This window comes from Hirundo rustica, unplaced genomic scaffold, assembly GCF_015227805.2.
Source record: "Hirundo rustica isolate bHirRus1 unplaced genomic scaffold, bHirRus1.pri.v3 scaffold_451_arrow_ctg1, whole genome shotgun sequence".
Lineage (NCBI taxonomy): Eukaryota > Metazoa > Chordata > Aves > Passeriformes > Hirundinidae > Hirundo > Hirundo rustica.
This window is the reverse complement of record NW_026690496.1, coordinates 1-14,238: the sequence shown is the minus strand read 5'-3', so window position 1 is coordinate 14,238 and position 14,238 is coordinate 1. Positions and strand designations below refer to the sequence as shown.

The following is a 14,238-nucleotide window of genomic DNA, read 5'->3' as shown; positions in this document are numbered from 1 at the left end:
CTCCATTAACAGTGCGTATCTCAGAGTTCCTTCAAGTCTCTGGATGCTGAAAACCTTGCTGGAATGAGAGATTATCCCCCAAACTCTCCACAGGTATAAACATTATTTCTAAACTCTAGACAAACTCCAGGAAGTGAAGTATTTAAAAACCCACTTTATACTAGAGGCTTGTTAATACAAAATGTTTAGACAATTGCTTTATGACTTTAGAATCTTTGCTGACATTGCTTTTAAAATCTCTATATGACCTTGAAATCTCCGGGTAAAAATGGATTGAGCTTTTGTGACTCAGAAACTCCCACATTAACATGTAGAGGCAATAGACAAGAAATATGGGAGGCTGGTAAAAATGCAAAATGGCATGGCTAGGAATGCCATCTAAAAGCTGAAAATGAAATCTAGAAGTACTGACAATATTCTGGTGAGCAATTGAATGATGGGTGGGGCTGCAGCCTTTTTCACATTTGTCAAAATTGCTTTTTGAGGGGAAGCCTTGGAATTACAAAGCAAATGTACCTTCTGCTTATAGCACCTTAGAATTGTCCTAAATAAATGTTTAGCACACCAAGTCAGATACGAATAAACCTTTTCTGTAAGCAGGAAAAAATTCCATTCCATATTTATTATGAAAGCTAAAAATACCTTCCAGTCTGTGAAGTTTGGGGTAGTTTAAAGATCTTCAGTTAATTAAATAGGCAAAATACTAATGTTGGATTTTGCCATATAGAAGGGGAGTGGACTATGTGATATATGTCCTAAAGTTAATTTGTGTTAAGCAATATGATATGTAATTGATTCACTGTAAAATGGAATAATATACCATGTAAAATTGATCTGCTTTAAGTTTGGTTTAATATCAGTAAACCTAAAGGTGTGTATAGGGTTAACTGAGACTAAAACTGCACAGAGGGACACGAGGAATTCCTGCCGGGAACCGCTTTGGAACAATCCTACAGAAAGGCACAAAAGGACCGAAAAGGGAGATGGGTGCCCTGACGACCGAATGATTAAATCAAATCGATATCTTTTCTGTTCCAGCCCGATGTTAACATTTCCAAACCTTCTCCAGACACGGCAATCATGACATTGTTCTGCTCTGAGAATCCATTCAATGGACCCCAGACACGAACACGAATATCTAAAAAAGCTACCACGAAGCAAGAGTCTTACTGTCTCAGTCCGCTCTCAGCAGAAGACTGTATAAAAACCAGCGGTATTGGACCCAATTTGTGAACAGAGGGGGTGACAGGCTGACAGAGTCAGTTACCGTGTTCACCCAGTGCCGAAATCCCGGGATTCGACGCCGTCCCTTTTAATTGTGGCTACTGGAGACTGTGTTTAAGTCTCAAAATAAAATTCTAAATTTTGATTTACTGAATTTGGCTTGGCGATTTATTACAGACTAGATTGAACTGGCTTCTGTTTACATCAGTAGATAATATGCATATATACTTATTTTTGCGAGTCAAAAGCAGACTGCTATAAAATCATAATGGATTGTAAACAAAAAGATATTTCCTTTTTACTTTGTAAGGCATGATTTAACTGGATCCAAAACAAGTTTGGTAAGAGAGGCTGAATAGAGCACTGATATGTAGGGATTAAAAGGCACTCAGAGTCATCATGTACCATGTATTCTGTGAGACAGGAATTACTGGTCTGACTTGGATGAACAGTTTATGTGCCTGCCTCTACTTAAGCTGGAAAATGAATATGTATAAATTTTATGTGTTTGATAAATAACCATCCACATACTTTCCCATGTTTATTGAGACTAAGCTTTTTTGCTGTTCATGATGCCAGCAATACTGTTGATTATTGCCGTAGTAAACACAATGAAGTAAAACTTTTCTATGCACTAAACCTAAAGAGGCAACTTATTGCAGGCTCACACAATACTTTTGACATTCATTTAAACTTGTCTTTCAGCTTACCTGTTGCTGAAAATTTTAGTGTAAGCTTTCCTATAGCAACCACTCTCAGTTCCTTTATTCAGTGCCACTGTGGTCTTCAATGATAATTTTCTGTGGCATTCATTAACACACCATAGGAACAGTCAGCAATCACTAATCAGCTATGCCTCACTGGAACTGGGTTTGCCAGGAAAAATTAGCTTTTTAGTTTTAAACTGGTGGAGCAGAGCAGCTTCCACACAGCAAAGACACTGCAGAGCAAAGACGCCCTCCTGGCTGTAAGAAACCATCAGGAATCCAGAAGTGACCACAGATTCCCTTTTTTTTTTTTTTTTTTTTTTCTTATTGTTTTTTTTTTTTTTTTTTTTTTTTTTTTTTCCCTTGGGTTGTTGATTCTTGAATTCTTTACAAGGGCACTTTTGAAAATAGTAATTTGAAATTTGGCATACTGTGAAGAAGTTTCCAACAAGCCAGTTCCTCTGGGATGGCATAGCTGTATTTCTAAATGACTCTCCCTCCCTTCAGGGTCTTTATATCAACAACTTTGTCTTGTTATGTCTTATATAAAGCAAAATCGCTTCCTGACATCTGCCCAGCTATTATTTTTTTTATTCTCTTCTCTCCCATGTACCATCCAGTCATCTGCATTACCATTTGAGAATATGTCATTTAAAATCATTGAGAAAAGTTTGGAAAATATCCACCACACAAATTCCAGGAGCAAATTACATATTTGACTCAGAACAGAATGTTCAAAAAATAGCATCTTAGAATTAAAAAAAAAGAAAAATAAAATAAAGCAACTACATAAAAATTACTTTCTCACTGAGACTGTGACAGGAGACTCTAGAAGATAGGTTCCGTATTGATTCATATTTTTCAGCAATCCTTTTCCTAAGATATTAATGTTTTAGCCTTCTACCTGATCATCTCTGGCCTCTACTGACATCTGTGTCTACCAAAATGTTCTTATAGGAACAAAGACATATATACTGCCATACGCTCTGGGTAAAGGTGTCTTCAATGACAAAGAAATCCGAGTGTTAACTCCAGAAAAGGTAAGTGAACTTCAGAAAAAACTTTCTATAAGAAGTAAAATCTATCTTTGCCTTAGAGTGGTTTGTTCTGCTCTGATAATGCCTAGCTATCTAAAGCTGGTACACCTGGTTTGAGCAGCAACCATCCTCAGTCAGGTGAATACATTGCCCCACAGGTTTCTTACATATCCTTTTTCTCATTAGGACATCTTTTTTCTTTGATCACCTCCAGCAATCTGAAGTGACACAGCAACATTTTAGGTGATGCTTGCTTGAACTCATTTTATCAAACTTGGTAAGAAACTAGCCTGGAGGGAAAGAAGCTGGAGATAAAATGGCTTTAGAGCATCCTTGACATGCCTGCTGGGCTTAATCATCTTTTAGCAAGGTCACTCAAGAGGACCAAAAGATTTAGATTGCACAAATAAATGCTTGCTGCTTATTGAGTGGCAGCAGGTGGATTCCCATTGAAGTTCAGGACAGTCAGTGCAACAAACAATTAGTCTTTTTTGTAGTTTTCTTTCTATTCTTATACATGAAATATCTGACTATCTGATCTTACTATTTTTACTATTAATCTTCTAAGGAAGAATGCACAGGATGTTGCCCCTTAATACAAGGAAATGCTAGTGAACTGGCACTGATTGGCCAGAGAGGGTGTGGAGTCTCTCTCATTGAAGATATTCAAGAATCATCTGAACATCATCCTGTGCCATGTGCTCTGGGCCCTGCTTGAGCAGGAAGGTTGGACCAGATGACCCCCTGTGGTCCTTTCCAACCTTACCCATTTGGGATTCTCTGGGGTTGATGAGGCGAGACTTTCATGCAGGGCCAAAGGACATTTTTAACTAGAACAAAATCATTCATTACATTTTACAAGCGGCCACAAATGCAAGTAAGATTTTTATTAAGGAGAAAAAAAATTAAAATACCATAAAAATAGTTTATCTTATTGTGATGACAATAATTTTCATGCAAAAAGATTTTTTTCCATCTCACTAACACTTAAGAAAAATGTATTGATCATGGGGATGGTATCAAGGACAAATTTTCTCATACTTGGTAACAATTAATGAGGCAAAATACATTCTGAGGGGAAGAAACAACCATTTCAAATCAGTCTTTGCTATGTGAAGGTGCTAAATGGAAGTGTTCTACACAGTGCATTCTTAGAATGAGAGAGAGATTGAACTATGTAGGATGAATGACACTGTGAGAAGCACCAACAGAATATTTTCCTATTTTATTTTACTCCTTTAGAGCTCAGTCTCCTTTAAAAAAAAAGCCAACTAACCTTGCCAGACAAGGATCAAGATTACACTCTTGAAGTTTTGGCTTTGGCTTGATATTTTCAGGATAATAGTGACAGTATTGATCTGCTACTACCCGATTGCTTCTCAGATCAAAGCACTCAGCAGATGTCAGTTGATAACCTGCGATACACAGAGGAATAAATAATGTGAGATGTGATGTTCTTCCTGTCTGGCTCTGAAATGTATCTAAGTTCTGTTTTGGAAAAAGAAAACTAATTTCAGCTTGCTTCAATGTTTTTGGACATAACCGCTGCTGTTTTACAGGCCAGATTGAAAACAGCAATGTAAATCATATGTAGTAGGAAACAAAAGCTAACCAGTATAGTCAAACAAGAATTCAGAATTCTAGAGAAAACAAAGAAAAGAACAAGGGCTGAGGTTTCTTAGTCACCAAGAATTGTGCCCTTAGTTTCAGTATAGAGAACAGACCTGCTGGTAGGAACAGGTACGGATGAATGGAGACATCTTGTTTTACCAAAAGTAAGCCCCAATCCCATCAGCCCTTATGGTTGACAGCTGTAGCATTAAATGCAGACACACAGCTATCAAGATGTACTTTTTCTACAGTCTGGCACAATGCTGAAAATTTACAGGTCACTACCACGTTGCTAAATCCCTCCCTTTATTTAGTTGTAACAATTTAGATTTTTAGATTTTGTCCATTTTTAAGGTCCAAAACTCAGGGCAGCAATTGGGACAGGTCATGTATGCAGATGACAGCTTCTGAAATACAGTGGTAATTCATTACCTCCACCACAGGATGCTGAACAAGGGAAAAAATCAGTTTCTCTCCATCTGTGAATGATAGGTTGGTAGAAGATGAACTGGACGGAACTGTCAGCAGCACCAGCATAATGGATCTGAAAAAGATGTTATATCAAAGAGTGAACCTAACACAAATGCTGGAAAGAAGTATTCCACCACAAGCATCTTGCAGATTGGAGACAACTTGAAGCTTCATGAAATACCAGATATACTTTGCAATAGGAAAACTAAATATAAAAACAAAGCATTGATTGATGGCAAAATCTTGGGTTCAAAACATGGTTAAATAAATTTCTGGGCAAAACCAGTGACCATTTTGAGACCACATTCTGAAATAATGAGTGCATGGCAAATGTATGATTAGTGCTACTGAATGATCTTACAGGGACAGAGGATAGGGACAGATGTTTAATGAATCAGAAAATCACCTTCCACTACCTACTGTCTCAGGCACATGGACAGAGATTTTAGATCTTTATTGTTTCCTAAAAAACAATTATAATACACTTGATAGTATAGACTAAAACATGGGAGGCTACACTGTGATAAATAATAAACAGTATAATAACTTTAATTCACCATTTTTTTCCTGAGGTGAGGTCTTTATTTCATTCTCCTTTGTGGCACTGTCATTATAATGAAGTTTTTTTTATTCTGCTTACATTATTTAGCTTGTAAAATGCTTCTTTCAGTCACAGGCATGGAATCTTGGCTGGGCCTAAGTGTATGTCTGCAAAACTCTTCAGAGCCTACAAACCACCTGAGCTTAAAAGCAAGCACTAGAAGTGCTGAATGGATGTCCCACATAAACAAGAGTTTGTAGTGCAAGGACTGCAATTCCAGAGACCTTCACACTGGTAAAGCACCACCACTTACACCTGGCTCAGTAAAAATCCTTCCTGTTTGATGTCTCTGCTGATTAATTCAGTTATGAGGACTTAAATCTCAGCAGGTTATCCCTTGTCCTTACCTGTATGCCTCTACATGAACAGCTGGCAGGGGAAAACCAAAAATCTGCTACTAAAAACCTCTCCTATTTGATGATTTGTCCTAGGACACAGTGTTTCAGTGTGACTTGAACATCTCTGCATCAGTGGCATAATGCTATCACAGTAGAGAAAACGGCCAAATCACAAGTAGAAAAGATGGACCCTTCTCCAAGACACTGCTGCTCTCAGGAGCAATCCACCCCCCTTTTTTTTTCAGACAGCTTAAACTGTTTAACCATTGCCCCCTTTTCCATTTTTTTCTCTCATGTTTCAAATGAGTCTCCTAGTTTTGGAAACACCATTTTTCCCTTACTCTTCTATCTTTCCAAATACTAAGAGACACTGTCAAAGAATGGTTTGTGAAACAGAAGCAAAATTATGACAAACTGAGATGAACTTTGTAACTTGGGTTGTTTGTTTTATTTTCCCCTGTAGGTGGACAGCAACATGATTAAAAATCAAGATATATTTTGAAGAGCAGGAGGAGGGTAAGAATATTGATGTGTGTATGAAGTCTGGTCCACTGAGACTAAGGCTGCCCTTTTTTAATTAGTGATGTCAATTCTCAAAAGGAAAAAAACCCAAACCAGCTGTAGCAATACAACTGCTTCAGCAAATGGGAGGCCTTTTGCACAGATCAATGTTTGAATGTGTGTGTCAGAAACAGGATATCTAATTCCTTGTGCTGGGATGGTGCATTAATTACACAATTCAGAAGGGTCTCATGAAAGCCTCAGGAACTCCTGGGAAAAAAATTCTGTTGTGCTGGAAGCCATCTGGGGAGGCCTCTGATCTCAATGCAAAGGAAAGGCATTCTCTGGGGAGAATTCTGCTTTTACTCTTTGTTTTAAAAGGATCATCAGTGATTCCTAAGCTCAGATCTACTCAGCAGTATGGGCTGCAATGAATCATGAAGAATAGACCAAGAGCTCACACATTGGCTACTAAAAAAGGAAAGAGAGAAAAAAAGAGTTTACATTGAAAAAAAAAAAATCAGGAAGAAAGAAAAAGTTTCTTTCTCTGCAGACTGTGTCTGCATATCTGGAGTTATCTGTCTGTTTTGACACAGAGAAAAGACAGATGTACCGTCTTTTCCAGCTTAATGTGGAAGTCACTCATACAGCCATGATAACAACATAGGTGGGAAAAAAATTACAATGAGCCAAAGTCATAAGCTCAAATTATACAAAACAAGCAAATAAAAGAGGCATACATGATATTGTGTATTTTTAAGGAGTGTTGTAAGCAGAAGAGGAAAAATAAACAGTGATTCCACATAGCAAAAACTTGATTTTGTTTGACTGTTTGTTAAAGCTAAGATCTTTATCCAGGAAGAAACATCACTGGCTACTTGAGCCCTGAAAAGTTCAGAGTGAGACTTAATAGCTAAATGCTGTAAGAAATGTTGTGGTTTTGATGCCTTAGGAAGGCTGACCTGAAACCGAGACTGGACAGAGCTAGAAAATAAGCTATTTATTGAAAGGCCTCTTATATCCACCTTGGGCAAGACCAAGGTTAGGAGCCTAACCAAGGCTGCACCCAGGGTGGCCACCAAAGAAAGATGGCCTTGGGGTCACAAGATCTTACACTTTTATAAGTTTTGGTCCATTTGCATATTGGGGTTTAATTGTCCAGTTACAGCTTCAGGTTGTGAAGGTCCCATCATTCTTGTTCCTCCCTTCAGTCCACCATTGTTTGCGCTTTTGAACTGAAAGTTGTCCTTGGTCTCCAGCAGGAAGAGGACTTATTTTGTCTACCTACTCTGTGAAGGGAGCTTACTAGCACTAAATATGAAGCTCAGAGCTACATCCCTAGGCAGCGCAGAATCTGAAAATGAAAATGAAAGCTAAAGCTTAAGGCATCAGTTTGACTGCACAGTGCCAGATCCCACACATTGAAATACTCAGCTCTGTAGTCTGATGAAATTTTTTGCCTTTGTAGTATTAGCAACACCCTTGTAGCTATGAGAAAAGCCAAAGATCCAAATATAGATGGCCATCACCTGAGAATCTTTAGTCCTCTAACTAACAATGAGTTTTGCACATTTAGGTTACTGAACTAGAAAAAAAGGTAATTGATCATTATATTTGCAAATAAAAGCCTATCTAAATTTATTAATAACTGAATTCAGAAGTACCCAGATTTTGCAGAACACTCATCCCTGCATTTGTGCATGGCAACTCCCCAGATATCATCCTCAACTTTCTTTAACTTTCAGGGGAATTTGAAGCATTCCTTTCTAACATCAGAGCAGTCCTTACCACTTTCACAGAATCACAGAATGAACTAGTTTGGAAAAGACCTTTGAGATCATCAGTTCCAACCTGCACCCTAACACCTCCTCATCAACTAAACCATGGCACTGTGTTCCATGTCCAGTCTTTTTAAAAGAACTCCACACACAGTAATTCCACCACCTCCCTGGGCAGACAATTCCAGGGCACAATCACTCTTTTAGTGAGAAATTTTTTCCTAATATGGTGCTGGCTTGAAAGCAAAACCAGCAAGAGACTCCAAGTCAGAAAAAACAATTTAATAGGAAGCGGGAAAAAAAAGGTAAAATTAAAATAAAATTAAAAATAAAAAAATAAAAAATAGAAATAGAAATAAAATTAAAATTTAAAAACAATTTAAAAATAAAAATAATTAAAAATCAAAATAAAATAAAATAAAGTAAAATAAAATAAATATAATAAAATAAAATATTAAATGCAATAGTACAAAAGATCACTGACAGAGACAGAATACAACCTGATACCCTGTGGAGGTGGTAGTAGTCCAGATGAAGTGGTCTTGTTAAAGCAGGGATCCCATAGAAAGATCTAGTAGCTCTCGTCCTCTGGAAATCCAGTGGGTAACGTGCCACAAAGTAAACACTATGTGCTCCTTGTTCAAAGCAACTAATCCAACCCCAGACCTATAGTGACAAGGCCCATCAGCCTCTCTGCCAGCTGGCTGCCTGTTACAGGCATTATCTCCTGCATGTCATTGCAAGTCCCAGGAAGTCTAGACTAAGTCCCAACCTTATTTTCTTTTGCTAACCTAGACTGTTGTTAAATGCATTTATCTCACCAGCACTTTCTTCCAGTGCTAGATTGCAGTTGATCTAACAGTTGTCTGGCCAGCTCTAGAGTTCTGTATAATTCAGCACCTACTTTTGAGATACATTTTATGACTTTTTGAACAATTGGTGGCCAAAACCCTAATTTCAGCAGTAACTCTGCCCAAGCAAACCCAGCCCACACCATTTCTAAATCAGCCAGCAGCACACCCCAGCCACCAGCACAAAAAGAAAAAAAAAAAGCATCAGTCTCTCCTGGCAGCAGACCTTCACCAAGGCTTGTCAGTCCTAGCAATACAAAAAGACAACATCAATACAATGCAATCCTAATCCAAATACCTCTAAAGGTCTCCAGACAAACATTTGTGCAACCCAACTTCATTCATCCCTCATGAAAAGGACTTGGTCTGGACAGGCACTGTGAATGAACCCTCACAGATACCAGGGATTCAAAACCAACATAAACATAGATCTAGGCCTACAATTGTTTCTCCTCCAAAACAAACCCAAGCCTAGATAATACTAACACTAGACCTTGGTCTTTGCTGTCTCACACCTCAGCCACAGGGCTAGCACCCTAGCTGTGCAACAATCAGCAACAATCAGTGTAGCAGACCCTAACAGGCTGTGCTCTGCCAAACTCACTCTTCACTGGCAGTCCCACTGAGTGGTTCCCTGACACTAATGCATTTCATATTTACAGTCACCTGGTGACTGTTCTCATTATATGTTCATCTGCAGACCAGATCTGACAGTACTGCTTCATCCTGCTCAAAGGAGAGCAGATCGTGACATGAACAGACTACCCCAAGATTCTCTGTTTAGGGTCTGAAATATACATTATCAACAGAGGAGATGTTTTAGGTCACAGACAAGTGAGCAAATATGACACTGTCAGCAGAGCAGATCAGGGGCAGCCCTTCCATGATGGGCATGTCCCCTTTGTGATATTACTACTCTTATCTCTAGATAAGAGAGAAATAGACAGATTTCCCAATGAAAATGGACCTTCATTTCTTCAGCATTATATCAAAAATGATACATTTTTCTTACAGGAAAGAGGCATTTCTATCCATGTGAACCAGAATTTTGTACTGAAAACACCAAAACAGAGAATTCATCAGAATTTAGGAGAAGAAGTTCTAGTGGGATTTAAGTTTAATGGCATGTTTTCCATGTCTTTTGCCTTTCAAAAATTAAAGTTTACAGTGGAGACTATAATCTTCAAATGATCAATATAAAAAATAGGAACATGAAAAACTTTGCTCCTTCTTCAAGTTTGTGATAACACCATTTTCTGTTAAATACAGCTGCTTTACTGAATTACTTCTACTATTTACACATCTTGTAGAAAGATTACCAAGAGTTTTGCACATGAGGAATGTACATTGACTATTACACAGTGAAGAAATCCAGTAATTATATAAGTCTGCTCCTCCAGGAATAGCATGAGGTTTCTTCTTGTAATTTTAAAGTACTCTGTGTTGTTGATAAAGAAAAGTTAAGTGTCAACTCTCACATTGGGTTTCTACTTCTGAATTATATCGAGGTGCGTGACTTGACCTATCTGAATAAGAGCATTCAGGGTCAAGTGAAAAGGATTGCAAAAATGATTACAAGAGTAATTCTGGAGACAATGATTCTAAAACTAGGGTTCTGCTACATCTACAAATTTATTTAGCTCTGTTTCCATAAAAATCTGCCTTGGTCCAAGAAAGTAAATCTTGAGATCCCACTTTGTAAGGAAAGTACACTAATACCACAGAAAAGTATTTTGTCTGATTTTTTTTTAAGGTGAGTACTTAAACTTCAAAACCTGAAAGCAAAATCATGGATAAGGCAAGTATGAAAAGCAATTTCCAAGTCTGGCATAACTGAGAGGTAGCATCTTGGACTGCACACATCTGTATACGCATCTCTGCACGCCTGTATCTGGTAAAATCTAACAAAATAAATATCCAGAAAGGAAAAAAAAAAAAGATTAGAAAAATAACTCAATAGTGCAGTATAGTATCTGTGTTGCATGAAGTAATAGCCCAAGTATCTTCTATAGCTGTTGATTAAAAAACTATCTGTGATTCAGGAGAAGAGAAATTTTTAGTGCCTAATCCAGTGCAAAATTTAATTCTAACCTTAGAAAAGATCCTACAATCATGAACAGTTGGAGTTTTTGATGTCTTTTCTATATCCAAAAAGGGCAACAGATTTAACACTGAATGAGTCATGTTACTCTGACTTTCAAAGGTGGAAACACATAGCAGAACTCAAAATAGTTTCATTTCAATTCAGCAGTGTCTGTTCTGTCCATGCCTAGCAAACTTGTACACTCATATGGGTCGGACTGTCATCATTTAAAAGGGTACTCCTTTTAGCACTTTTTACCTTGCTTTGATAGAGAAGGAAATGCAAGCACTAAGGGATAAAGGTATTTTCCCTGTCAGAAAAGGCAACAGAAAAGACAGCAGTGAAAAGTAAGGAAAAGAGTGCAACCCTCCTGTTACTATTTCAGGGCAATCAGTCTACATTATTAGCCATTTCCCACAAATACATTATAACTAGGCTGGCAGAAATTCACAGACAGCAGGAAAAAAAAAAAACAACAAACAAAAACTAAACAAAAACCAAAAAACAAAGTGAGAAATAATGTGTGCATTGCACTGATGTTTGCCATCTCTGTATCGTCTATAAAAGAGGCAAATGAGTTTCAGATATTTTGAATTGAACAGTAGTTATTTTAGTAAGGCATTTTTGTTTTGCCATGTAAAGAGGAAGGAACATATTCCTTAGTTCAGCCTTCTCCTTGTGAATGAGTTCTGAAAATTTCAATTTGCTTTTTCAACTGCTAACATACCACAATGAGCAGGGGACAGCCTACAGAACCGTGCTACTAACCAAGCTAATCCATTCCAGTCTAGCTCAGCTTAACCCAGGACAATCACTTAGGGCATTTTCCAGTTCACTGCTCAAACCTCTAGCTGCCATTAGCTCAATGTTAAAGCAAATGTCATCTACCTCTGGATCTCATAGTGAAAAATTTACATAGTCCTAGAAATGATGCAGGTTTTGCAGTTTTACAGCTGAAATCCTTCAGATTCCTTGGACCTACTGGAGAAGGATTTATTTTATTGCAAATCCCAAATGTTCATTTTTGTACGTTTGTTTTCCCACAGAATGTGTGCATTGCTTCCAGCAATGTGTTTTATATTACCTGGAAGAACAGAAACGCTCTAATGGGAAAAAATAATTTTTGTCTTATTGCCAGTGCAACAAGATGATTCCATGACTTCTCAAAGTTATCCCATTTATTTTAGAGCTTGGGGATGGGACTCTTCACTCTCTTATAGTCTTCTGTGCAACTACACTAGTTTACATCCAACAAACTACATGTCAAAGATAGATCTTTTGACTTATCACAGATGAAGAAAACTGCATGTCATTGATTTGTAAGTAGCTCAGTAGTGCATATAGAAAGTAGTCTGTCTCTGAATTGAGTTCATCTTTTTTTTTTTAGGGCACATATTGGCTATGTGTTTCTTGACATAAATGCAGTCTCTCTCTCCCCTGAGGAGTTTCCAGTGAGGCTTTCATCAAATATGCAACCATAAACAACTACAGGTAGAGTTCAAGAGATAGCCTGGATTAGGCTTTGTCATAAACTTTTACTAGAAAATTAAGGTCTAGAAAAATCTCTTTCATCTTCCTAGTACATCTTGTCTTACTTTATGTTGCTCTAAGATGTCAATGACCAATGACCCTCACCTTGATAGTAAAGTCTGCAGTGAGAGGCCCAGATATTCTTAAGATCTCCTTGTCAGGAAACTTCTGGAAGTCAATGCTAGAATTTTCTACAAGGAAGGAGCCAGTGGTGCTGAGGCTGTTTTCACTCTTCACACCTTGGAGAGTCTTAGTTTCCAAATCTGACAAATAGAAAAAAATTGTCAGGAAACCAGAGCATTGCAATTTGAAGTGAGAGCAGAACAAAAACCCAGCACAAATTAGTAATATTGCAATTCTTTTCCCATAGTTATTCACATTTGCACACTTTCCCTTTCTTTTTTCTTTTCCATCTGCTTATTGTCTTTGTTCAACCCTTCAGTTTTTAGCTCAATTCTCCTCCTCGCCCATAGGTCATGTTTTTACTCTCTTTCAGACATACTAATCCATTCCTTTTTAGGCATATTTGCTGTTGTTTAACTCAGTCTCAGTACCTTGGCCATGAGCACTGCTATAAGTTGCTGTACCCTCTTTCAGTTCAAAGGTGGGTCACTAACCACATGTTGTTGTAGTAGACAATTAACTGAAAGCAGGATATCCAGGAAAGAAAGATCAGTATGACAGCAATCCCATTTCCTCTCCAGAAGGAGTATGACCTATCCCAGTGGAGTAGAAGAGGAAGGTGGGTGCTGAACTCTGCTGAATTCTCCATCTGGCTCTCTCTGTATTCACAGTTCCCCAAAAGTGGGCATTAATTCAGATAATATTTTGTAGTAGCTGCTTCTGATTGTCATAGTAAAAATAATGATAATTTCTTAAGTAGAAGCCAACAGTCAGAAAGTAGGTGTGTTTCGTCATTCAGCTAGCCTCCCTACCAACCCCCAATTATGCTTTACAGCACTTTCACCAGTAAACTGTTTCTGGTAGCTATTTAAAAATGACAGGGCATTTCATCATGAAGGATTTCAAAGCTGCAAACCTTTTACATATATTTATGAATACAGGCACAAAACCTCCAACACAGTTGTCGTAGTGTCCCTCATGCCTGGCAGGTGTTGACCACAGGCTAGCTCAGTTCTGCACTGCGGCAGTGTGGATCGGTCAGGGTTACAGGCAGGGTGAGTCACCTCCTCCCTGTGGGTTTTTGGTTCCCCACACTGGCGGATGGACCTGATGGCATCACGACTACGGCGGTGGAAAAAGGGTTGACTCTATTTGAGCAGGGTAAAAGGTGATTTATTAAAGGGGAGTCTGGCAAGGAGCTACGCCTCAGACCACTGCTGCCCAGAGAGAGCCCAGATCAAACCAAACAGCAACTTACAAACGGGGGAGGATCCAGGGGTGGCGACAATGGATCAGCCAACCAGGGAACACGGGGGTGTAACAGGGGGTGTCAACTTCTGAACAAAGAACGAATCACGAGAGGGGAGAAGGGGATTTCCCGGG

At 38.4% G+C, this 14,238-nt stretch overlaps 1 long non-coding RNA gene across 1 annotated transcript; it reads right to left on the bottom strand.

The window, feature by feature from the left end:
• Positions 1-4,199: 4,199 nt before the first annotated feature.
• LOC120748036 (uncharacterized) lies at positions 4,200-12,972 on the bottom strand. The gene is made up of 3 exons (XR_005699281.1): positions 12,838-12,972; positions 5,012-5,123; positions 4,200-4,383 (listed from the first exon to the last, which is right to left on the bottom strand). It is a non-coding gene; the product is annotated as an uncharacterized LOC120748036 (long non-coding RNA).
• Positions 12,973-14,238: the final 1,266 nt, after the last annotated feature.